We start from the raw sequence: 25,568 nt of genomic DNA, 5'->3' as shown, positions 1-25,568 counted from the left end.
TGGAGAGAGTGTTAGGATCAAGGGAAGGTTTTTAAGAATGGGGGAGAAAAGGGCATGTTTGAATGCAGAAGGAACAGTGCCTGATGAGAGGGAGAGATTAAGGAGGTGGGCAAGATGGGAGCAGGCAGAAGGAGAGAGGTAGCGGTGGAGATGTGAAGGGATAGGGTTGAGGGGGGAGGACCGGATGAGGGATATGACTTCCTCTCCAGATACAGTGGAGGATGTCAGAGTAGGTAAAATGGATGGGGAGGGGTGATCCGGGAAAGGAGGAGGTGGAGAGCTGGGGGACCGGTGGGAGATAATGTTCCGACATATTGAATCAATTTTAGATGTAAAGTCAGTAGCAAAGTCAAAGGCAGAGAGCGAGAAGGGGAGACGAGGAGGGAGTGGGCAGAGGAAGGAGCTGAAGGTGGTGAAAAGACGCTGGGAATTTGAGGACTGGGAGGTGATAAGGTTTTTGAAATATGACTGTTTAGAGAGGGAAAGGGCAGCACTGTAGGATGAGAGCATAAATTTGAAATGGAGAAAAACTGCCTTAGAATGTGATCTTCACCACTGTCGCTCAGCGGTTCGTGAACACTTTTGCAGGTATCTGGTGCATTTGGAATGCCAGGATTGAGGTGTAGATCTGCGTGGGTGAGTAACAGAGTCCAGAACAGAAGTAAGGCAGGCATGGTATAGGGAAGCTGCTTGTTCAGGGCAGGAGAGAGAGAGGATAGGGGAGAGAAGTGAGTCAAGCAGGGAAGAGAAATAAACTGTATCAATAGCCTCAATGTTACGCTTAGTGATGGTGGCCTTAGGAGGTAGAGGAGGGGAAGGAGAGAGGGATAGGTTAAAAGAGAGAAGGTGATGGTCAGAGAGGGGGAATGAGGAATTGGAGTAATCAAAAATATCACAACGGTGAGTGAAGAACAGGTCAAGCGAATGCCCACTCACATGGGAGGGTAAGGAGGTCCATTGGGAGAGGCCAAATGAAGATGTGAGGGTAAGGAGTTTGGAGGCAGCGGATTCTGTGGGGATATCAATTGGAATATTGAAGTCACCTAGGATAATGGAGGGAAGGTCAGAGGAGAGAAAGTGAGGGAGCCAGGAAGCAAAGTTGTAAAGGTATTTGGAAGGAGGGCCAGGGGGACAGTGATTGACAGCTATTCTCAGGTGTACTGGTTGGACGAGGCATATGGCATGAACCTCAAATGTATAGAAAGTAAGGGATGGTTCAGAGGGTAGGAGTAATCTGGGGATAGAAGGACCCCCACACCACTACCATGGCAACCCCCGGACCGAGGGGTGTGAGAGAAGGTAAGGCCCCCAGAAGGGAGAGCTACAGGGGAAGTGGTGTCAGAGGGTGAAATCCAGGTTACAGTAATGGCTAGGAGATGCAGGTTTTTGGAGATGAAAAGGTCATGGGTGGGAACGAGTTTATTACAGACCGATCTGGCATTCCAGAGGGCACAGGACAGAGGGACAGTGTTTGAGGGAGAGATGTGAATGAGATTATCATGGTCAGGGCTGCCATCAGAAATTGTGGGGCCCAGTACTAACAAAATAGGTAGGGCCCCCAGGAGGTATGCGGCAGAGGTGGGCGTAGTTGTGGATAATGTGGGTGGAGCTATTTTGGGGGTGGGGCATCAATTGGTGTGTAAAACAGTTAAAAATTCTGAAACTTTGGGCTTTTGAGAAAGTTGTTAGGGAAGTCTGGTTGGACTAGGGGCAGCAAAGGGCAGGGAAGGCCGGCTGGACTGGGCGAGAGGCAGGTAGGCTGGCTGGACTAGGGGTGGTGCACGAAAGGCTGGCTGGACTTGGGCAGGGCAGGAAAGACAGGCTGGTTGGGCTAGGGTGCAGGGAAGGCTGGCTGGACTGGGGGGCACAGGGAAGGCTGGCTGGACTGGGGGGTGCATAGAAGGCTGGCTGGACTTGGGCAGGGAAGACAGGCTGGCTGGACAAGGGGTACGGTGCAGGGAAGGCTTGCTGGACTGGGGGGAACAGGGAATGCTGGCTGGACTGGGGGAGTGGCAGGGAAGGCAGGCTTGCTTTACTAGAAGGCCGGCTGGCCTGGGGGGTGCGGGCAGAAGGCTGGCTGGCTAGGCTGGGGGGGGGGGGCACAGGGAGGGCTGGCTGGACTACGGGGGGGCACAGGGCAAGGTCAGTCAGCATACCTGTTTTTTTCTTTAATATGAACACAGGGTCCGGCATTTTTTGACAGAGAGAGGGTCCCGGGTGGTGGCAATGGCCAGGAATACACATGCGGCAGGTACTGGCAAGTTGAAGAAGCATTGGCGCACCTGGCTCAGCGCGACAGCGGCCTTAGAAATATGGAGCCAGCTGCAAGTCAATCACAGCTCGCGGAATGGCAGCTGCTCCTGATTGGCTGCTGTTCCGTGAGCTGTGATTGGCTCGCAGCTCCATATTTCTAATGCCGCTGCCGCGCTGCGCCCGGTGCGCCGATGCTCCTTCGACCTTCTCCCTGCTGGTGCCTGCCGCCTGTGTATTCCTCGCCGCTGCTACCCGGGCCCCCTCTCTGTCCGGGCCTGGGACTGGAGTCCCGACAGTCCCCCCCTAATGGCGGCCCTGATCAGGGTTGCTGTAACGAGAAGGTGAGATTAATTTGGGTGACCGAGATGTATGTAGTGGGGAGATTGTGCGGGTACCAGTGTTGGGAAGGGAACCTGTAGGTAGTGGGCAGGGAGGGAGTGTAATGAGATGTGGCTGGAGGTGGGGTGGAGTGACATGGTGGGAATCAGTATGTAATACCGCCGGACCCAAGCCCAGTGGATGAAATCCCAACGCCGGCCGGCTGGCAGATGGAGATCACGACTAGGGTAAGTCCCTTAACCCTCCCTTAGTGCTGCCTAACCCTAACCTCCCACCTAGGGCCTAACCCTAACCTCCCCCCAGGGGTGCCTAAACCTAACCCCCCTCCCCGCACCCTAAACCTCCCGATGGGGTGCCTAACATGTACCCCCCTCCCTAAGGTGCCTATTCCCTAACCCCCCCTTTCCCTAGACTAACCCTAACCCTCCCAGGGGAGTGAATAACCCTAAGACCCCCTGGAAATACCGAAACCTAACCCTCCCCCCCACGCGGCTAAGAGCCCCCGACGGCCGGCTAACCTACGTTCGGCATGCCGGATGTCGGGATTTCGGCATGGGGCTAATGATAGGCATCAGTATTTAGACGCCTATCTTTAGTCCCATGCTGGGCTTTCAGAGAATGAAAGTGGAGTAATGGGAGTGGAGAGGGAGGGAGGCAGACAGAGGAGGTGAGATAAAGGGAGGAAGAGAAGGAGCAGAAAGGGGGGAAATTGTAAAGGTGGATGAAGGGGGCAGAGCAGACGATTAGTTAGACACTGAGTGGAGGGGAAAGTGGAAGAACACATGGTTATGGTGTGGGTGAGTTGAATAGGGGGAGGGAAACTAGATGTAGGAATAAAGTATGAATGTGAGAGAAAGTACAGGAGATTAGCAGAGAAGCAAGTAAAAGTACAGTGGAGGAAAAGTTTATTAATGAGCGGAGGAAAAGTGGAGTTTTAATGGGGAAGAAATGGAATATTAAAGTAAACTATATTAGAAGACAGATGACAGTGATTCCGGTGCGGGGATCCGACTGCTGTTGGGTTTCCGGTACTGGTATTCTGACCGCCGGCTTCCCAACCGATGGGATGCTGACTACATCTCATGAAGATAGCTCAGTAATTTAAGTTGGGTCTAAAATATGTGATAGATTTTTTTTTAAATTATATTATTGTTTACATACAGTATATAGTGCCACCATGTGCATCGCTGTACAGAGATATGTCATGATTCACATTAGCAGCTGCATTGGAACTTTCAGTCCAAAGTCTCTAACAAACATACTCAAGGGGTAAATTTACTAAAGTGACAGTTTTAAAAGTGGAGATGTTGCCCATAACAACCAATCAGATTCTACTTAACATTTAACTAGCACCTTCTAGAAGATAATAGCTAGAATCTGATTGGTTGCTATGGGAAACATTTCCACTTCTAAAAACTTGCACTTTAGTACATTTACCCCATAGTCTCTAGGGTCCATTTTTGTCAGCAGGCAATTATCTTAAGTATGTTTTTAGACTATATTATAGAATTAAACCATGATTAGAACTATTATTATTAATTGTAATTCATGGAGCTCAATGGCAATGTTGTTTGGTGCTATCATACCTCTTCATAAATACATATTGAAATATATAACAAAGAATCTCACTTTCTGGAAAAGTCTCAAATAGAACTGATTATGAACACTTTTATTAAAGGAACACATTCCTTCAAATAATCTTTATACCTGCTGGTCCCCCTTATTTGTGTCAAGATCATCCCTTAATTATTTATTAAAGATCCACTTTGGCTCTATTACCCATGGCACAATTATAACATTCAACATTGTAATTGGCGATCTGATGACTACATACCTTGCCTGAGAGAATACCAATTAGTGATAAATAATACACAACCTACGGCCCCAATTAACACTCGCTAAAGGGGTAATGTCATCGTTTCAGAATTCAACAAACAGCGGTAATCTAAGATTACCACTGTGTGTCACTGCAGGGACCCGGGAGCAGCCTTGTCGGCATCAAAAAAGCTTCCAGGCACTGCCGGGTAACACAGTCATGTACATGCGCAGACTGACCGTCGCGCATGTGCATGACAGAGTAGCCCGCCGCTGGCAGCGATAGGCTGCCAGCGGCTGAGCGGAGGACCCCGCCAACGAGGAGGACGTTGCTGGAACTCGCCGGTGAGGTAAGTAATGCTGTATACCAGTGGCTTATTTGTTTGTATCACTGTGATACTAAATGAAGTATGCCGCTGGTATTTAGGTTTGTTGTTAAATGGGCCCCTAGGGTTTTACCACCCACAACTGACCAGTCATTGAAGCAGAGTGAGAAAAGCTACACAAAAACAGCTCGTAGTGACATTCATTTAAAGAATAAAAGTATTTTTCCATTAGATCTATCCTTACATATGTTTAGTTCATATATATTTCCTTGTATTGTTTTATCCATATTCTTCTCCCCACCCGCTCTTCTTTTTTGTACCCCTTCTATAAACTAATGTCTTTCAATAAAAATGATTGATGATAAAAAAATAAATAAAAGTAATCTTTTTTTAGTATATAACCTGGAGAATAACCTATATGATAAGATAAATTATGTACAATTTACATAAAAATCTAAAAGAAATAATAATGTAACTGAATACATTGTGCTAATTGTTTTGTCAGTAAAAATTGTTTAAAAAACCCCACAAATTAAAAGAAAACGAAAAGCCAGGGCCCAAAGATAAGAAACTTTTTTTAGCCCATTTTCTTGAAGTGACCATTGGCTTGAACGCATTTCTGCAGCAAAATATCAATAAGGAGGAAGTGGCACAAATATACAAAAATAAGCCTGTCAGCATATCCTCAAACTGTCCCCAGCACAAACATGAGAGACTCATCTGATCATCACCCTAGTGCAGTAATCATCATGAGTCTAAAAGTTCAATGTTGTGTAATTGTTATGATCATTAAAGTTTTGCTATTTTTTATATTTTTTTCCGCCACCTTGGCGCAGGGGTTGCCGGGAGTTGTAGTCTCCCCGCTCCCTGCATTTCTTCCTCTCCTGGCCGACACGTCGGGACCGCACGAAGCAGCCGATCAGGTTAGAAGCCGCCTCTTTGCTACAGAAACGAGCCTGGGGGCCAGAAGCTGGGGCGCTGGAGGCCGGCTCCGGTGCGCCTGTCACGGGAGGAGGAGGGGGTGGGGATTCCGGGCCGGGTGTCTGCAGGAAGCCTAGTAAGCAGCAGCAGCAGCTCAGGGGGCGGTAGTGATCACTGGATCAGGGGGAAATAGCGCCTCGCTGGGGCCCAGGACTCGCTCCCACTGTGGGGCCCTTGCTGGATGTCAGGGGATGCCTCTTTATCCGGGCCAGGCCACTGTATTAGGTCCCCCTGGTGTATAGACCCGGGCACAGGGGTTCCAGGGTCTGACAGCCAGGCACAGGGGTTCCAGGGTCTGACAGCCAACAGTCAGGACCAGTCACCTGTTTAGCATACATGGCTCTGAACAGTGTGTTATTGGCTGTTCAGGAAGTCCCACATGGTCCTTTTTTATGGGTATTGGCCCCTCAGAGAGTCCCGACTAGCCCATTCTTCTATTGTCCACTCATGGAATCCCCACTGGTCCAGTCTTATTGCTTGTGGCCCCCAAGGTTGATCACAGCCCTTACTTGCATTTCATTATGACATCTCCAGCGGTGGTGGTGTCATGACTGTGGTGGCTACATGCATTATAGTCTATACTTTATAGACAATAAAGTACCTGCAGGTGTTGGGATACTTTGTCCTCATGTCACTGTTTGAACCCCAACATTTCACACCTACGTAAATATGAAACCATTCTCCCTAATCTCACTGCCTTGCATATGTTAATATGTCTCCTATCTGGTTATGTGTAGGGAAACATACATGTGCTGTGATTGGGCTGGTTCTGTAATTGCATTGTTCCGCTGTCACCGATGGTCAGATTGTCTCTCAGAATCTTTGACTTCTTAAGCTCAAAATGTGTGTTAGATACTTATGGGCTACAAAGTACTGGGTAACTATCTACTGTTTCTGTGTTATAATAAATTGGGACACAGTTATCAGCCCCAGGCTAGATGGGCACTATCTGGCCGCTATGTGCTTGGAAATTGGGTTTGCAGCCTTTTGATCCTTCTTTTTTTTCCCCCTCTGACTGTGCTCCTAGACTTGCTGTAAATGATTCCTGTGTTGTCAGTTTAACTCTTTCCCAAGCAACAGGAATGTCATTTTACTTTACAGTCTTCGGCATTCTTGCAACGGGTGATGCCGTAATTACTTGATTCTACTTTTGTTAAAACAGTAATTGGATGTTGATGAGTATAGTAGTATGCTTGTTGTACCACCAAATTCCATTCCCCTCTATTTACATGAATATTTTCTTTTCTGTCTAATTTGTGGCTTTGTATTTGAGGGTTTTATATTTTTCATGTATATTACACCTGTTGGCTACTCACATAGTAGCAGACTTTTTGACTACCTATATTAGGAACTAATGTCATTGATGAGGTCTTTGTATCTCGCACCTCCAGTTTCCTGTGAATTGATAGGTTGAATATTGATTCAGCCTACAAAATTGCTGCCTTAAGGGCCCCGGATTATATCTGATTATTCGGGGAATCGGGAAAAATCTTCCTTTAATGGCCCCATACATCAGGCGGCCGATTTCCCTAATCCACTGGAAACTCATATTGACCGGTGATGTATTTCACCCTTAAAGGTCTACGCATCTGTGAAATTTAACATGTTGGATTTCCCTGATTTGCCGATCCTGACCTAAATAAGATTAGGATCGGTAAATCTGGGATATTTAACATGAAGAAATTCCCAGACGGGTTGGCATCTCCAATCGTTGGTTCTGGTCAGATTGGGGGAAAGTCCATCTGATGTATGGGCTCAGTAACCATTGTGTTGTTGAAAAGTGTACTTCAAAATTTAAGTTTATTCAATGGCTGTCTACAAATGGATGGAGACAAGGGAGCCTAAATTCATTTCATACTCCTATAATGTTTTCATTTTTCAAATCCCATGCATTTTATTTATTTATTTATTTTTCTGGTGTAGGGCTCTAGCAACCTCTGAGCCAGGTATCTACAGATTAAATTAGCAAAAGTTGCTCAAATAACCTGTTTGTACATGCTGAATATGGCTTGATGGCCCTGTGCATTTGGAGGGGTTTTTCTGCTTTGTATGTGCTTTGACATTCAGTCCTCGTGCAGAAGCTGTTTCCTTGTGGTTCTGCACAATATTACTATATGGTTTAACCTTACAAAAACTTTTTAAAACATATTCTCCATCTGATATTACAGTTCTATTAGATTAATGAGTCATATTCATCATGTTCATGTATCTGATGTCTGCTATGAATCATAGTGAGAAGTGTTAAATTTGTGTCACTTGGAGTTACTTCATTTACGGTAGTTGCAAGTCAGATTTTATTAAGAAAAAAAATCCCTGCTAGAATTAGGTTGCTATTGACTTTCTGTTTTAGGCAATTGATTTTACCTTTTTTTTTTTTTTTGCAGAGTGTATTCCTCACATGTTAGTTCTCAGAAGGCCATTGGGCTCCTTTACTAACATTGATGGTATCATTTGCATTAAACTTACAGCAGGAAAGAAAGACAGGCACCATTTTGATAATTCTTTTATTTTGGAATTTGAAAATGTTTTGTTATTACTCCTGTCATGGAGTTTTGTTTTTCTAATCTTTTCATTGTCTTGTAATTTTTATATGTTGTGATGAACACCCGAATGTTTGTATGTTTTCTAATATGTTTGTGTCAATAAAACTATTTATCAAAAAAAACTACAGCAGCCATACAGCAGTGAGCTTTTATATGTGTAGTTAGGCATGAAAAGTAAGGGTCAATTCAGTTAGCCACGAGGGGGGCAAGTTGCCATTGCAACGGTGTAGAAACGGCAGCTGAACTTGACCCCCTATTGCTGGATCTTGCAGCACTATGGGGCTGCGAACAAAATGCCATGAGTTCAGAGCTATCATAAGTGTGGCATATAGCCGCACGTTCAGGTCAATTCAATTAGAGGCAACTATGTGGTGCCTGTGAGTAGGTGTGGCTATATGCCGCACTGATGGTAGGTCCGGACTTGCTGATTTTTGTTCAATGCTCCATAAGGCTGCTTACAAAACTTAGCGAGACTGGGACTGCGAGGGGGTTGGCGACTGTCTCGTTGCCGGCATTTCTACAACATTGCAAAGGCAACTCTCATCCATTGCCCTTAATTTACCCCTCAGTGTCTGATATGTTGGCTTTATTGCAACTGTTGTGCCTGAAAGGTTAGTAAAGGACCCCTAATTAGGGGAACTTCTCTATACAGTGCTGTGACTTTAAGAGGCCTATGCAATTGTTTACTCGCGCCTGCAGCTCCCATCTAAAGTGGCCTCCGTTATTAATGTGTTTGTGAGTAAAGTGGCTAATCCCGTGCAACTTACTGGGTGAACAGCAGTTTGGAAGCCCAAAATCACGACTTTGGGTGGATTTCTGCTTGCCACCTCAGGAGGGTGCAAGCAGAAATGATGGGTGCCTCTGGCGCTCGCGCCCAACAACACCAGCAATTTAATAACGCCCGTCACTTTAGATGGGAGCTGCGGGTGCGAGGCAACAATTGAAAGTACCAACCAATCAGCTCCTGTCATTTTTCCAATGCAGCCTGTAAAGTGACAGGAGCTGATTGGTTGGTACTTTATCTCTCTCCACTATATCTCTCTTCAAGGCTTATTACATCTTCCCCACAGATCCCTAAATCCTGCTGCAATATTGCCAAGAATTCAGCCCTTTTGCAAATTTGGATATTTTTTAAATTTATCCCCATAGAAGTAAAGCTCAAAAATGTAACGTAACTAATTTATTATATATCACAGGAGGGCAGGTACAGGCCATAAAATTAGTACCATCTAAATGTGACAACTTTTATTAACGGCCCCTGCTTCCCTTTATAATCTTTTATTACATTTACATATGTTTCCTCAATGGACTTGCATTGTAGTTTCTCAGCTCTATGGTCCAAACAATACAAACTTAATTTATTTCTATGCTACAATGGGCTCGATTCAATTCAAGGCGAATTGAATAGCGCCAGGAGGGAGCTCCCGGAGCTATTCAATTCAGTGCGCTGTATTGTCGGAGAATGCAGGTTCTTGTGGCCCTCACATCTTAAACATGGCGTTTAGTTGCGAGAACCTGCATTCTCCGACTAAACTGCCCGGGCGTTGCTGTTACCGCGGAGCTAAGAGCAGAAAACAGCATCGTGCCAGTAGTTTTGTCGGATTTCTGCTCGCACCCTAGGATGGATGCGAGACAAAATCCTTAGTCTGGGTTAACGGCGTGCTGAATTGAATAGCTCCGGGAGCACCATCCTGGAGCTTTTCAATTCGCGTTGAATTGAATCAAGCCCATTGACTGTAAATTGACCAGGTTGAGGGTTCTATTCATCACCGGGGGCCGCACAGGAGGGATAGTTTTTGTTGCTGGGGATGTTTATCACCGGAGCAATGCAGCATTTGTCAGGTGCTGGGACAGCTGCTCCGAAAAACAGCCGTCTCTGCGATCAGTAACACCGCTACTTTATTAGCAGCGTTACCTACTTCCCCCGTGTCTGGCTTTAGTAGCAGCGTTACCTACTTCCCCCGTGTCTGGCTTTAGTAGCAGCGTTACCTACTTCCCCCGTGTCTGGCTTTAGTAGCAGCGTTACCTACTTCCCCCGTGTCTGGCTTTAGTAGCAGCGTTACCTACTTCCCCCGTGTCTGGCTTTAGTAGCAGCGTTACCTACTTCCCCCGTGTCTGGCTTTAGTAGCAGCGTTACCTACTTCCCCCGTGTCTGGCTTTAGTAGCAGCGTTACCTACTTCCCCCGTGTCTGGCTTTAGTAGCAGCGTTACCTACTTCCCCCGTGTCTGGCTTCTGCACATGTGTAACATGCGCAGAGCTGCCAGTCACACAGTGAGGAAGGTGGCGGAGGGAACTGCTTGGATCCCTCCTCAGGAAGGAGCGGTACTCCAAGAAGAAGCGCCATCTGAAGATTGCATTTGTTCTCGCAGACAAACTCCGGAAACTTTAAGTTTTTTTGGAGTTTGCTGACTATCAGGTGATCCTAACTAGTGTTTCCGCATGTGTAACGGGCCATTAGGTGATGATGAATGGACCCAGCATGCTTCAGATAGATTTGCACAGGAATTAATTGTTACATTTTTGCATATATGTAGGAACGAATATAATATTCTGTGGAAACATTCAAAAAGAGTTGCATTGGAAAACAAGCATACACTTTTCTCTATGGGAAGACGTTTCACAGGTGGTTAAATAGACCCTCTCTAGTATAGTGTCTTCTTGTTCCTACTCCGATAGCTGCGCTAGACCAGGGGCAATGGGAGTCCTTCTGTGGGGATGTATAATTTGTTCTTTGTTTTTGAGGGGTGTGGGCGTCCAAAATATTGTGCCTGTTGTGTGCTAAAGTCACTGAAAGCAACAGCAGTGGTGGAATCTCAGCAAGTCATTCAAAACAAAGTATTCCCCTGAGCGGGAGGTTTGAATAGGATTTTACAATCTCAGGCCTGATTGGTTGACATATATGTCCTCAGACTGCATAGGTCCCTGTTGTAGACATTGACAAATGTTACCCTGAGTCTGTCTGCAGTGAAGCAATTCCTACTCGGTAAACTGCCCCATTCTACTAATCCTGTCTTGCAAGTGGGCTGATTGAAGTTCTTAGTTTACCATATAAAGTAGAGGGGGATTTTACTGCAAGAATTCTGGTTGCACACAGACCTTATGGGAAGAAATGTGGTATGTGCAGTAAGAAAATTATGACTCCTTTATAAAAAGGAGAAAAATTCATGGTCATCTGTGTCATACCTGTACTGATCAGGTTGTTAGTTTTTTTTTTTTTTTATAAATATTTATTTGAAAGATTCAGTATAATACAATAGTCGGGTAATAACATGAGACACAACATATTAAAAAGCATAGTAGCTTCTTATCTTTGAATGAACCCCTGTCTTCAGTGACTGAGTCATTAAAAGCAGGCGAAGTGCCCAGTAGCCAAAATCCGTTTCTGATTTAGAGAAGGAAGTACAAGAGGAAAGAGATTAAAGAAGTTTATTTAGATGAAAATGTCTCTAAAAATGCACCGGCAAGCAGGATTAGCCTTGCAGGGTATATAGGATGCCACTGCAGGCTAATTCGTGCCCAGTGTTGTTTCCGCCTGTGCCAGAAGAAACAAAGTTAGAATAGCAGAACAGTAATATGAAGAATAAGACCCTGTGCAGCAAATGCTTGCATCCCAACCTTTGCTTAGAAAGGCAGTGGACCTCTGCTGACTAGAGTCACATGGCTCCTAGGTCGTCATCATTTTAGAATACAGCAAGGCGGGTTATGTGGAAAAAGTCCTTGACTTAAGCATCATCAAAGGCACACTGTTTTTAGGGTTATCCGCAACCATATATTGATCACCATGAATGCAAGTCCAACGGTCCATGGCATGCGTGTAAGAGAATTTGTTGTTCTAGAGATGGTAGAAATCTGCTGAGGATGTGGAAATCCTTTCCAAGGAGTAAAGTACGTTATACTTTTTCTAGCTTGGAGTTCTTCCCAAAATATGATAACGGTGACTAACTGAACAGACAGCGGGGTAGTCAACCCTTGCAAGCTAAATCTTTGGAAAGAAAAGCACTTTTATAGTCTCATCAGTGCATCCAGAAGGGAATCGGAAGCTGGTGGCCGGCTGTAATCGGCAGAAAGAAATTGGATCAGTGGGAAAGGAGAATGAATCAAAGTCTTTACAGGGATAATCACCAGATTGGTTGGATCTTCCCGAAACCTGTTTATTTTCCACAAGAGAACACAAGAAATGTAGTTATTTAATTGAACACTTGGCAAATTACGCTCTGATACAAAAGTAGATTTCTAGTTTAACTTGCACCTTTTCTCCCCCTTACTTTTTGTACCTGCAGAATAAACAGCAATGTTAATTGCCTATGTTGGCCAAAAAGGATCATGGGGCCTGATTCAGACTCGGTCGCAAGCGCTGAGCGCTTGCCACCGGGTCGATGGTGGCCCACAGCCCATGCGCACGATGGAGCCGGCTCCGTCGTGCGCATGCGCGAGACTCGGCTAGCGACGGGCAATCCGTCGCTCCGGGTCTCGCACCAAAGGGGGCGAGCTGTCGATGTTGAGTGACAGGTCGCCCCCTTTGGTGGGGGGGTGGCTGCCCAAATGGAGGCGTGCCCATGTGAACGCCTGCCGTTTGGGTGCGGCCCCACTGACATCACGAGTGATGTCAGTGGAGAGATTCCGGCTCTGTTAGAGCCGAAATCTCTCTGGGCTTGCGGCCACGAGACCCTACCACAAGGGTCTCGTCGCAAGCCCGATGGTCGCGATGGTATTGACCATCGCGACCATCAACCTGGCCGCTCGCTATAGCTGTGGGTGGTCACAGTTCCACAGTTATGCGAGCGGCCAGGAGGCCGCACAAAAAAAAAATGCCCTGATTCAGAGCGAGCGCTCTTTCAGAGCGTCCGGCTCTGAATCAGGGCCATGGTTCCCTCTTCTCGTGCAAATAACAGCATAAGTTCTGTCAATGTTACTGGAAATCCCAGAACTACTATGATATAAGCTAGTACAGCACTTTAAAATATAGATTGTGCGCCTCTTGCCTTAGGTGGTGTTAGGATAGTCCTGAGACCAAGTTACGCACAAAATCTGTATTAAATGCTGGCAGTGATTTTTGAGTTTAATGGTCTAGATTTTGGACTGAGATTCTGTACTTTAAAGTGCAGTTTAAATATTCTATCAAGCGACTAGAGGAAGATTAATTTAAAAATATACTTTACAAAGGAACTGGGTACTGTCTGAGTTGGCTCTTCCCCTATTTGAAGCTTTAGAGACACTTCTGACAATGGGGGCACGTTAAGTGCTGCTATATCACTTCCTGCTTCGTCTCTTTACCAAGGCGAAGCAGAAAGCACTAATGATGAGATGTATGAACATCTCATCGGCCGGAGCGGGGGAGTGTCCGGCGATCCCTGCCTGATGATGCACTGTGTCTCAGTCCCGGCCGGCTCCACTGAGCATGTGCGGGATCTCACAAGTATCAGGAGATCCCGCGTGCAGCCCTGCAGCAGGGACAGCGCTGTCCCTGCTGTGGGAATAGGGCATCGCCAGGTTGTAGTTGTTTCATACATCTCCCTCAATGTCCTTCCTTTTTCCTGAGCACCTCCGAAGGATCAAAGGACTTTCAAGTCCTATTCTTCCAATAACCACTGGATCATGGATGACAAGGCTAAATCCTGTTTGTGCTTAGTCGTAAACTCCTATAGGTCGCAGGATATAGTTCTGATTTGTATAAATCGAAAGAGAGAGAGTTTCTCTGCCTCCTATCTGATGCTATTAAAAATTGGCAGAAAGACAATAACGTTCTTATTTAGTTAATTGAACAAATAGATAGAAAAGCATCAAAATCCACAGTGGGTGGATGAGTCTGGTAAGCCGTTTTTGAGAACTAAAGTATGAAGCTGTCAACCGTGTTCTTCCTATTTGTGGATAAAATATCCTGCAGCCAAAAAGAGCATCAGAATGTTTGCAGCAGCACATAATAATTTATGAGATGCCTGTGCTGATCCTGGGGAAGACAGTAACTGTCCTAACAACATTTATGCATCCAATTTTGGCATAAAACATAATGAGTAAGTATTAGACTGGGGTAACCCATAGTACACATTGGGAGCAATTCAATTCAGAGTGAATAGTGCCGGGATAGTGTTCCTGGAGATATTCAATTGACTACGCTGTGCCCTGCATTTAGTTGGGAGATGCCAGTTACCACACCTTAACATGGATGTTAAGTTGGAGAACACTGGTTTCCTCTACTTAAGTGCCAGCTGCAATGCTGTTAGCACGCGTGCTTAGCCGGAAACCAGCATTGCGGCGCTAGTTTAATTGGATTTCTACTTGCACCTCAGGAGGGTGTGAGCAGAAATCCTCTAGTCAGCAGTTTAGAGCGTGGTCAATTGAATAGCTCTGGTAAATTTTGTTTTTAGTTAATTTACATTTTTTTTTTTTAAGCTGGGTACACACTATCCGATCCATCATATGTTCTATCACTATGACGCAGATCAGAACGATATTTCATATACACCGTACAGTGTATACCCCATATCTGTCGTTCCATGTCACCAAGACCTACTACTTATCTAAGCAGAAGTTTTTAGTTTGATTTGCTCATATTGGCTACTAACTGAGAAGGTGGCACTTCTGTGGGATGAATGCCTTTCGTGAATACAGCTTATCCGTTCTGTAAAGCTTGGAGACTGAGCCCAGCTCACAGAATGGCTGCCTATGCAAGGTAACTTCTTGGTGAACATTTTCTCTAGCCTCTGTAGGAAGTGGAGCCAGGTGGTTTGAACACATTACAGCCTTGTCTTTCAGAAAGTGGAAGCAGTTAATAGCCCCCTGTGGGGTAGTCTGACCTTGCGGGCCATGTTTGTTAATTTTGAGTTAAGCCGTGAAGACTGTTACACAATGTTACCAGTTTGTTAGTTACACACATGTGCGAGCCAATGCATATTTGATATCTATTTATCACATGGGTGCTAAAATCCTGCAAAATAGTGAATTAAACCTTTGCAGCTTACATTTCCCTGTTTCTTTACGAGGGGTACCTGTACCCCCTGGGGATGCTGCACACTGTTACACCACCAGCCAGGTATATATATTTTAAATACATTTCATTATGTGTCGTATGCTAAATTTGTATTTGACTTTTTCTTGAATAGGGATAAATAAATGGATAAGCCCCGTTGGTGCAGCTAGATATGCTCCTTGGGGGAAGTATAGAATGGGGCGGATGGGACTTTTTTTTTTTGATATATGTGGATTTGGTTGTTATTCGGTAAATTGTTCATTGAGGTTGTGATGATATTGGATCTTAGTATGGGATGGTATAGATGTATCCACATACTCCTAGCCTCAATGAGCTATGCAGCGAGTGACGCCTGACTCAAATGAGCCGCCAGGTCCTACACTACTCTGAGAATCTTTTTCACTGGAAAATGCTTCGTAGTCATGATGCCCGAGGAGACTGCACTGATTAATTTGCTATACAGTGCTTGTATATCTGTGAGCTAAGGCTGTAAACGAAAAACAATGGCATAGAAGAAAGCTGCGGTCACTGCATCGTAGCACTTTGTGTATACTGATTCAGACTCGTCACACACCGACAAAAATAGCTATGATAAAGATACTCTGCGCTAGAAGTGTCGCACGGGACAAAGCTGCGGTCACTGCATCGTAGCACTTTGTGTATACTGATTCAGACTTGTCACACACCGACAAAAACAGCCGTGATAAAGATACTCTGCGCTAGAAGTGTCGCACGGGACAAAGCTGCAGTCACCGCATCGTAGCACTTTATGTATACTGATTCAGACTCGTCACACACCGACAAAAACAGCCGTGATAAAGATACTCTGCGCTAGAAGTGTCGCACGGGACAAAGCTGCGGTCACTGCATCGTAGCACTTTGTGTATACTGATTCAGACTTGTCACACACCGACAAAAATAGCCGTGATAAAGATACTCTGCGCTAGAAGTGTCGCACGGGACAAAGCTGCGGTCACTGCATCGTAGCACTTTATGTATACTGATTCAGACTCGTCACACACCGACAAAAACAGCCGTGATAAAGATACTCTGCGCTAGAAGTGTCGCACGGGACAAAGCTGCGGTCACTGCATCGTAGCACTTTGTGTATACTGATTCAGACTTGTCACACACCGACAAAAACAGCCGTGATAAAGATACTCTGCACTAGACGTGTCGCAAGGGACAAAGCTGCGGTCACTGCATCGTAGCACTTTGTGTATACTGATTCAGACTTGTCACACACCGACAAAAATAGCCGTGATAAAGATACTCTGCGCTAGAAGTGTCGCACGGGACAAAGCTGCGGTCACTGCATCGTAGCACTTTATGTATACTGATTCAGACTCGTCACACACCGACAAAAACAGCCGTGATAAAGATACTCTGCGCTAGAAGTGTCGCACGGGACAAAGCTGCGGTCACTGCATCGTAGCACTTTGTGTATACTGATTCAGACTTGTCACACACCGACAAAAACAGCCGTGATAAAGATACTCTGCGCTAGAAGTGTCGCATGGGAAGCCGACGGATGGAATCCCGACCGTCGGCTTCCTGACTGTCTAATCCTGGCAAGGGTTAAATGACAGGCGTCGAAATCCTGAATCCTGTAATTTTACCTACGCCGGGAGCCCAGCATCCAGATCGAAGGTAAGCCGGGCGCGGACAGCCGCGCGGGGGGTTTAGGTTAGAGGTTCCAGGGGGGGGACTTAGGGTTAGGCAGCCCCCTGGGAATGTTAGGGTTAGGCTAGGGGAAGGGGGGGTTAGGCACCCCCGGGGGGGGGGGAGGTTAGGGTTAGGCACCCCCCTGGGAGACTTAGGTTTAGGCAGCGGGGAAGGTGGGGGTTGGGGTTAGGCACTTGGGGGTGGGGGGGGGGGGGGAAGGATAGGTTAGTGTATACTTGCCTTTAGCGCAGTCGGGATCTTCACCTCTGCCGGGCTTCCGCTGTCGGGATTTGAACTGCCGGGCATGCGGCCGGCTGTAAATCATGCCGATCCCCACCAAGATGGGCTGTTTGGCATGACTGTATAGTGTGAGGACATATCTGTAGGTATAACCTCCTATGAGGCTTACGTTGTATGGACCTATTTACTTAATTTTCTACTTCACAAATAATAATTCACAAGTGGTATGAGAAAAAATGATGAAGCCTGTAGGGCTACGAGTACTTAATAAGAGAACCACTGCATTATTGCTTCCTTAAAGTAACAGAAAATGATAGTGTTTGTGAGGGTATGAGCATTTATAGGTAAGGCCTAGTTTTACTTTATTTCTATATTAGTCTTTCTCCATAAATCATGTAACTACCTGATTCTGTGCAGAATGGGACATTTATAAACTGTCTGGTCACACAAACAATTGAATAGCAACCAATCAGATTCTACTTAACATTTATCTAATACCTTCTAGTTACAAGATAATCGTTACAATCTGGTTGCGATGTGCAACATCTCCGCTTCTAAAAATCGGCACTTTAGTAATATGCCCCTTAGACTACTTGTGTGGTCTAAGAACGTGGACACTACCTGTGCTTGTACTGAAAGATCTTCTGCACCTCCCTGAACTGAAGCAAACTGGTTTCTGGGACTAAGCAATCTGATTTGTTAGGCCTTCTTCATGTTGGCATCTGTAAGGCGCAACAAACTGTAGGCTGCTGATCTGGTGAACTTTTTATGTAGTTTTATTATGCTGATGATATTGTTATGCGAGTGCTTTGTACTGTTAAAATACTGTTTAGTGCTGGAAGGTTCTGCACTATAGCAGGTTTTGTTTTTTTTTGTCTTCCCGATCCTACTTCATGCTGTGTGAGAGGAAGGAAGAAAGTGTTGGTATTGAAACCGGTACTGCAGTACTGAGTTACAAGAAACGTTCTAGTAAGAAGCAACCTTAAAAGCGATATACCCGATATACCACCTTTTATACGGAGGCATCACTTTTTCTTTAGAGTGCACACTTTAGTTGTTCACAATGTGTGGTACCAGAAAGCGCTAAAAATTAAGTGTAATAAATACAATAAATATGCCTAAAATGATAGCAAAAAATATATAATGTATAATAACGGATCTGCAGGGTGTAATCAGTTAATAGGACACACAAAAAAAGCACACTTAAAAGATGTTTGTAGTTGTTCACTATATTTATCATCAGTGTTATGATTTGTGATTTTTTTTTTTTTTTTTAATTTCATGTATGTATGACCTATTACCAGCAAGGTTACATGTAAGCAATGGAGGTGCCAATATGTAGCAACACCTTTACTTACAGATTATTACATCAAAAGCAGTAAGGTGGAACTTCTTATTTGTTGTATCACAGGTTGTATTCACTGCTCTATTGTACATACAGAGTTTACTTGTACAACGTCAGTTTATGTATTGGGGACAGCAAGTGGCCATACGCCACTTTTTTATGTTTTTTTAATAAAATGTTTCTCACACCCCTCCATTTTTGAACTGTTTCCATTTTATAGGCGACTGATCATTTTTGCCCTTTGGCTACAATACTAAACTGGGCTTTTTGAATTAATGTAAACAGCCCGACCAAAAATAAAAAATATTTGTTTAGTTGATAAGATGTCTTAAAATATATTTAGGGTATTTTGGGGTTGCTGAATTCAAAATGAAAGTAGTTTTTTCGAATTGGCTGTAGTTCTTGAGATAATGGATACCCTCTAGTAATAGGGAATTTAGCCATAACGCATGTAAATGGGGGTATATTGGAACATTCTAGAAAGTGAGACACAAAAATATTCTAGGTCAGAGGTAGCCAACCCTGGTCCTCGAGAGCTACCAACTGTGCATATTTTCCAGGTCTCGCAAAATCACAAAAGAAATAATTAGCTCAACCTGTGTTTTTTTTCCCTCTCCATATATAAGTGATCGGCCACCCAACCAGCAGTCAGTATACAGTTGTCTATTGTGTTTTTCTTGTTTCCCATCTGTGTATCTCGAAAATTAGAGCCAATGTGCTATTCAGAATCTGCACCACTAACTTATCCCATAATCTCTCTGATATGAGTGCCAATAAAATGAGTGTTGATCAGTGTTATTATTCAAAAAATACAGTAATTACATATAAAGGTATAGCCAAAAAATAAACCTGTTAAATATTGTAAACCTCACTCCAGCTGATAGTGTGCAGCTGCCATAAGATGAAAAGGCAGCACTGAAGTAGTTTTACCTACTAGGAGCAGGCTTAAGCTTGCTGTATACCACCAGACCAACTTTCCTCCAACCATCCAACTAGTTGGTTGGAATGAAAATTCGGTAATGCATGGGAGCAAATGACAATCAGCCATTTGCTCCCAAACACTGGAACAAGTTTTTAAAAAAAAAAAATTATTATTTAAATTGAGCAATTTTTATTACAATTTTTTTTTTATTTTTTTTTTTATTTTAAATCAAACGGATATAACCAACTTGCCTGAACAAACTTTTTTTGTGTCTTCTGGTGTTTGGGAGTAAATTGCTTATAGTCATTTGCTCCCAGGCATTACCGGATTTTCATTCCAACCATCCAACTAGATGGATGGTTGGAGGAAAGTTGGTCTGGTGTATTGGCAGCTTTAGGTGTCATGAGTTTGGTGTGGTACTGTTGCCCTGGCCCAAGCTTACTAGGCTATATAGACAACATGATCAGCTAATTAGTAGTATTAAAATAACCTATTGTTGCATTATTATTACAGCATAGATAAAAGGGATAAGCTGAAGGACAAATGTTACAATGGTAACTAATACATCTTCCAGCAATAGCTTAATTATGACTAATTTTTTTTTGTAAGTCTAAATTGTTTCTACACCATATAGGTAAGAGACATGCCATCATTTGTAGTATGTATACACATGCTATATTGTATAAATTACAGTGATCATTAATATTGTCCCCTTAAAGTGGACCAATCATCTACACATGATATAGATATTTGTTTTGTGCCCTGGAGTCTGTCGCTTTGCTTTACTAATAATTTTTTTTTACTAAGCTACAGCAGCAATTACAGTACTGGAAAATTAATTGTGTTACTCACTTTTAAATGGCACGGGTTGAGAGTGAGGCCAATCTCTTGATTAAGTCTAGAGATTGGTCCTTCAGTTCACACTCGCCCAATAGTTTTTGGCCAGGACTGTGAGAAAAACTAACTAGCTTTGGGGCCGTCTGGAGCAAACATTTTCCTAGAAGGTAGTACAGCTGCCTCCATTACATTTGTGTCCCAGGTGGCCAGGTCATTCCATGTCAAGTAATCCAATGCAGACTAGCTTACCATTGTCTCTTTCGTTTTATTCTCTGCACACATATGATATTATAATAGAGGGTCTAATACAGTTTTTGTGGTTTTCAGTATTTTAAAAATTGCAAAAATTTAGATATTTGTAAAAAAAACAAATATACACTCATAAGATAGATTTTATATATATATATATATATATATATATATATATATATATATATATATAGAGAGAGATATATAGATTTTTTTTTTAATATATATATCCCAGTACTGTGCAAAAAATTTAGGCAGGTGTGGAAAAATGCTGCAAAGTAAGAATGCTTTCAAAAATAGAATTGTTAATAGTTTGATAAACAAAGTGACCACCCTTTGCCTTCAAAACGGCATCAGTTCTTCTAGGTACACTTGTACACAGTTTTTGAATGAACTCGGCAAGAAGGTTGTTCCATACATCTTGGAGAATTAACCACAGATCTTCTGTGAATGTAGGCTTGCTCAAATCCTTCTGTCTCTTCATGTAGTCCCAGACAGACTCGATGCTGAGATCAGGGCTCTGTGGGGGCCATATCATCACTTCCAGGACTCATTGTTCTTCTTTACGCTGAAGATAGTTCTTAATGACATTGGCTGTATGTTTGGGGTCGTTGTCCTGCTGCAGAATAAATTTTGAGCCAATCCAACGCCTCCCTGATGATATTGAATAATGGATAAGTACATGCCTGTATTTCTCAGCACCAAGGACACCATTAATCCTGATCAAATCGCCAACTCCATTTGCTGAAATGCTTCCACAAACTTGCAAGGAACTTTCACCATGCTTCACTGTTGCCTCCAGAAACTTTTATTATTGTACCGCTCTCTAGCCCTTGGGCAGACACTGCTGGTCATCTTCCGATTTCGAAGGGAAGTAAGCATGATGCGTCTTTTTCATTGAAAGCAGTTTCCTTGGCCGACCACTGGTCCCCAACGTTGCCCGTTGAAGAGCTTGAACAGCACATCTTTCAACCCCAGTCTGCTTTGAAATCTTTACATAGACATACAAAATAAAGCTGCGATTCTCACATATTGTCCTTCCCTGGCTGCTATTGAGAACTTGTCGTCAGGGATACTCCTTTCCCTTAAAGCAATTTTAATAAAAAAAACACATGGTATGTTCTCAGCGCTGGCTTAGGACACTTATTTTAGGCACGAATAATTGGTATAAATAAAATAGTCTATGCCAGGGGTAGCCAACCTCAGTCCTCGAGAGCTGCTAACAGTTCACGTTTTGTTACTCACTAACACATTCGAAAAGATCCACAGGTGGAGCTGATTATATAACTTAATTCTGTGAGGAGACCTGGAAAACATGCACCGTTGGTAGCTCTCGAGGACCGGGGTTGGCTACCACTGGTCTATACTATTCGAAAAATATTCTTTATTATGTAAAGCACAGTATTGTTATAATAAAAATATATTACTAAATAAATGTGACAGTTCCTAATACCGGTATACTTAACTCACAGTTACCAAAACAAACATACAGATAATAAAGAAGTAGTGCTTGCTTCGGTGCCCTCCTTTACAGGGAACGGCGTCCAAGTGAAAGGTGAAGAATAGCGCTGATTTATTTTATTCAATCATACATGAATTTCATCGATGTTTCGGGGCCACATGCCCCTTCATCAGGATGACAAGTATGCTTGTCATCCTGATGAAGGGGCGTGTGGCTCCGAAACGAAACGTTGATGAAATTCATGTATGGTTGAATAAAATAAATCAGCGCTATTCTTCACCTTTTACTTGGACTCTGAGTGCCGCCTCGCACGTGTGTGTGTGTGTGTGTGTGTGTGTATATGTATGTATATAATATAATATAATATAATATTTTCAAGGTCAGTCCGGCACTCACACATAAACAATTCACTTGCCCAGGTGTCCTCCATACACCAATGAAGATGTCATGTATAGATCCAAAAATCACGGCGGCACTCTAAAGGACTTCTTAAAAAATTAAATCGACTGCTCATCACTAGGATCAACTCCAACGTTTCAGATTTTTAATCTTTTGCCAAGGATACAGCATAGAGTAAAATAGAAAGCATCTTACCTTATAAAAGGTCACCACAAGTGCACACGATCCGTCCAGCTCCGGCAATGCATCCACCCCCGATAACGCCACCCGTGCGCATTTGATCTGACGTAGCACGTCAGTGAAGCCGCCAGAGAGCGGGCGGTTGCCTAGGAGACAGGACCCCAACAACAGTGAACATAAAGATTCCAAGCACCAATAAAAGACATAGTATAGCTGATAGAACTAACGATTTTTTAAGAAGTCCTTTAGAGTGCCACCGTGATTTCTGTGTGTGTGTGTGTGTGTGTGTGTGTGTATATTTATACTATAGCAAGTTCACTCTCTTCAAGCATAAAGTGAGTAATACCAGCACTCATGCATGCTGGTCATTTTATTACTTTTCTTTTGGAGAGAGTGAACACACATATTAGTAAGACCTTGCGCCACCACAATTAACTAAGGATTGAGTGCTGTCTCTTTCCCCAAAGTGTATGTGTGTGTATATATATATATATATATATATATATATATATATATAATGTGGCAGCACTTCACAGTCAATCTTTAGTAGTAAAGTGCAACGGTTCAGATTATTTCAGTCTACTGAAACTACTAAAGATTGACTGTTAAGTCCGTGGGTGCTGCACGTCTGGTAAATACACATGTTTACAGTGTGCTTCTGCCTGCTGTCCCTGGACTAGCACTTCAGCTGTTGGATTAATTAACATGGAGTGCCAGTTCCTATTATGGTGTATATATGTATGTATATATATATATATATATATATATATATATATATATTTTTTTTAGTGTTGGTTCAGCACTCTCTTGCCTTAGCAAATATCTAATATTTTGGAGCATACACACGGTCAGATGTGTCAGTTGAACAATTTGACCAACGATTTGAACTATGAACGATTTTTGACTGCATTAAAATGAATGGAATTGTCCAAATCTGACTGCAAACACATCCGATGTCAGATCTTTATCTGACCATCGGGAACACGCATCATTCATCGTTCAGACATGACAGATATGTCAGATTTTCCTTCAGATATGAACGATTGAACTATTTTTTAAATCGTTATCACTCAGATCTGAAGAAAAATCTGACCGTGTATGCTCAGTTTGTTCTAGCTTTGAAGGAGGGCAGGGTTCCTATGAGTCAAAAGAACACTTTAGTGCCCAAAAACACTTGGTCACTTGGTAAAGGGGCGTAGCCTTGACATGGCCCCTTCCCTTTTCATCACTGTAGGGTACGTGCCCAGCACTCTTGGAGATGCTGGGCTGTCTCCAAGCTCTCCTCGCAGCCTGACTAAATGCGGCATCTATTCACCCATCGGTGATTGTTTTACCGCAATGTTTTCCCCCTCGGGACACTGCGGTCCGTGGGTAGGGACGACACCCAAAAGTCTATTTTAGTGGGGCGTCTCCACAAGGACAGGGCACATTTTAGCGTTTGAAAAGGGTACGGAGCCCTGCTGCAACAGCCTAGCGGGAACACTAAATATCCATAAACTGAAAGGAGGGCACTCACCAGGCTACTAATTAATAAAAGCAGAATTCAGTGTGTGTATGTATGTATGTATGTATGTATATATGTATATATGTATGTGTGTATGTATGTATATATATATATATATATATATATATATATATTATATACAGATAGTGTCAGGTGCATCAATATTGGGACATTAGCAGATTTTTCATATTTTGGCCTCTATTCACCACCACAATGGCTTTGAAATGAAACAAACAAGATGTGCTTTAACTGCAGACTTTCAGATTTCATTTGAGGGTAATTACATCCAAATCAGGTGAACGGTGTAGGAATTACAACGGTTTCTATATGTGCCTCCCACTTTTTAAGGGGCCAAAAGTAATGGGACAAACTAAACAATCCTAAATCTAACTTTCACTTTTTAATACTTTGTTGCAAATACTTTGCAGGCAATTACAGCCTGAAGTCTGGAACGCATAGACCTCACCAGACGCTGGGTTTCATCCCTGGTGATGCTCTGCCAGGCCTCTACTGCAAATGTCTTCAGTGTGAAATTTAAGTGTCACATGATCTGTCAGTATAAACACACCTTTTCTGAAAGGCCCCAGAGGCTGCAACACCACTAAGCAAGAGGCATCACACCATGAAGACCAAGGAGTTCTCCAAGCAAGTCAGGGACAAAGTTGTTGAGAAGTACAATTCTGGGTTGGGTTATAAAAAAAAATAAAAATATCCAAATCTTTGACGATCCCCCGGAGCACCATCAAATCCATCATCAAATGGAAAGAACATGGTATCACAACAAACCTGCCAAGAGAGGGCCGCCCACCAAACCTCACAGACGGGCAAGGAGGGCATTAATCCGAGAGGCAGCACACACCAAAGGTAACCCTGAAGGAGCTGCAGAGTTCCATAGCAGAGACTGGTGTATCTGTGCACGTGACCACAATAAGCCGTACACTCCATAGAGCTGGGCTTTATGGAAGACTGGTCAGAAAAAAGCCATTACTTAGTGATAAAAATAAGAAGACATGATTTGAGTTTGCCAAAAGACATGTGGGCGACTCCCCAAATGTATGGAGGAAGGTGCTCTGGTCAGATGGGACTAAAATTGACCTTTTCGGCCACCAAGGAAAGCGCTATGTCTGGCACAAACCCAACACATCCAATCACCCCAAGAAAACCATCCCCACAGTGAAACATGGTGACAGCATCATGCTGTGGGGATGTTTTTCAGCAGCAGGGACTGGGAAACTGATTTGAGTCGAGGGAAAAATGGATGGTGCTAAATACAGGGATATTCTTGAGCAAAACCTGTTTCAGTCTGCCTGTGATTTGAGACTGAGACGGAGGTTCACCTTCCAGCAGGACAATGACCCGAAGCATACTGGTAAAGCAACACTCGAGTAGTTTAAGGGGAAACATTTAAATGTGTTGGAATAGCCTAGTCATAGCCCAGATCTCAATCCAATTGAGAATCTGTGGTCAGACTTGAAGATTGCTGTTCACAAGCGGAAACCATCCAACATGAAGGAGCTGCAGCAGTTTTGCCTTGAGGAAT

At 43.7% G+C, this 25,568-nt stretch overlaps 1 protein-coding gene across 1 annotated transcript in view; it reads left to right on the top strand.

Annotated features, from left to right (window-relative positions):
- The first annotated feature begins 5,574 nt into the window (after positions 1-5,574).
- FOXJ3 (forkhead box J3) overlaps positions 5,575-25,568 on the top strand; it is a 170,170-nt gene continuing 150,176 nt past the window's right edge. Inside the window, exon 1 of the mRNA XM_088453966.1 lies at positions 5,575-5,656. The gene's annotated coding sequence lies outside the window, so the exon portion shown is untranslated. The remainder of the gene's footprint in view (positions 5,657-25,568) is intronic.

This window comes from Taudactylus pleione, unplaced genomic scaffold (genome assembly GCF_031769625.1).
Source record: "Taudactylus pleione unplaced genomic scaffold, aTauple2 ptg000604l, whole genome shotgun sequence".
Classification (NCBI taxonomy): domain Eukaryota; kingdom Metazoa; phylum Chordata; class Amphibia; order Anura; family Myobatrachidae; genus Taudactylus; species Taudactylus pleione.
Note: the sequence above shows the minus strand (reverse complement) of the source record. Positions and strands in the feature narration are given on the sequence as shown.